The following is a 1950-nucleotide window of genomic DNA, read 5'->3' as shown; positions in this document are numbered from 1 at the left end:
TAAAATAATTGAAAATCTAAATTGAAGTACAAATTGAATGTGTGTAAAAATGGATGCTAGTGGCCCTTTTAATAGGCAACTTTTTTACTGGCATACGGCTAGCAGGCCGTATGGCATGCCGTATGGCAAGCCGGATGGCTAGCCATATGCCAAGACCGTATGCCAGAGCAAGTCGTTTTTTGTGCCCAGATGATGCCAGGCTGTTTTCCATGTAGGCAAGCCGCATGGTACCTCTGGTCTGCGGTTTTTTCGGGATCGTAACTTGATTTCCTGGGTCGTAACTTGTCTTTCACCATTTTCGCTCTAGAATCTTCGTTTTAGCTCTGATTTACTTGATTCTTTTTGCATCGCCTTAATCATAGGCCAGGACTAATGATATCGGCTAAATAGTCACGTTTTTACCCCAGTTATTAGCCCCTTTTATGATAAAGTAATTGACTTTATCATCTAAATAAGTATTTATTCACTTCATTTGGTAGATTATGTCATTACGAGCAAAACCGGCTAAGACGATTAACTCGCGTTTAAATAACTTATTTTATAATTTTTGAAAAAGTTTATTTACTTAATCGTCAGAAACGGAGCTAAAACGAAGATTGTAGAGCGAAAACGGTGAAAGACAAGAAATCAAGTTACGATCCAGCAAACGGCTTGCCAAACGGCTTGCCATAAGGGAAAACGGATTGCCAGTAAACGGGCACCAAAAACGGCCTTGCCAAACGGCCTGCCATTCGTTTTTCAGCCATTTAATTACAAATTTGCCATCAAGCCTTTCTTATAAATAGGTGGCTCATCCCACCATTTCAACAGACACATTTCTCACTTCTCTCTCTAAAATATCTCTCTATTGTCACTATTGTCACTCTCTAGTGATCCTTGATTAGTTCTCTCTCTACTTTCTCTCTCTAGATTTTAGAGAGAGAAAATTACAGAGAATAGGAAAATAATTATCTCTTTATTGTCAACCAAGCTTGATGACGCCTTATGGGCATTTAGAACCGCTTATAAGACACCAATAGGCAGCACACCATTTCGTCTAGGTTATGGGAAAGCATGTCACATCCCGGTGGAAGTAGAGCATAGAGCATTTTGGGCATTGAAGGAAGTAAACCTAGACCTAGAACAAGCCAAGGAAAAACGAGTGATGAAATAATGAGTTGTAGAGGTTTGGAGCTTAATGTTCACGCAAGCGTAGGTTCACCCCAACCCTATGAAAATATGCTTGATCAATTAGAACAAATATATGTGGTTGCACATGGAAGTCTACAAATTGGTGCACGCAAACATATTACGTGAGGTACGATACCATACTTTGGTGCCCAACCCAGTAATGTACTATAAAGAAAGTAGGTGGTTCGTGGCGCTTGTGTGTGTAACAAGTACAGAGGGCTAGGATTACAAGTATGCGTTGAGGTTTAGGTTTGCGGCAATAGATAACGAATAAGAGTATGAGGCATTATTGTCACGATGGCGCATGATGCCTCCATGCAAAGTTACTTATCGCTAGTACAAGAGGTTGCAGATGAATTAGATGTATTTCAGTTGACGCATGTACCAAGGGCTAAAAAAGAAAAGGTTGATGCGCTAAGTAAGCTGGCTTCTTTAGCTAAATGAAAGAAATATCTGAATGATGTTTGCTCCATGAAAGCTAAAGAAGTACTAAAAGAAGTTAATGAAGGAGCCTGCGCGTTACATTTATGATTCAGAAAAAATGTTGCAAAAGTTATGTCGCGGTTGTTGAAACCTCTCCAAGGTCACCACCATGTTCATATTCATCAACCAAGTGAGGAGGAGTTGTATCAGTTTCAGCTTCTGCATCACCATCCGTATCATCCTCGATTTCAGCGGGAAATAATTGTATACCAAAATCTTCAAACTTAGAGTATGAACTTTCACTTCCCGAACCCGTACCATCTGAGACTTCGCTATTTATTGAAATCTAGGTGTGCC

This window comes from Rutidosis leptorrhynchoides, chromosome 11 (assembly GCF_046630445.1).
Source record: "Rutidosis leptorrhynchoides isolate AG116_Rl617_1_P2 chromosome 11, CSIRO_AGI_Rlap_v1, whole genome shotgun sequence".
Classification (NCBI taxonomy): Eukaryota; Viridiplantae; Streptophyta; class Magnoliopsida; order Asterales; family Asteraceae; genus Rutidosis; species Rutidosis leptorrhynchoides.
This window is presented reverse-complemented; position numbering follows the sequence as displayed.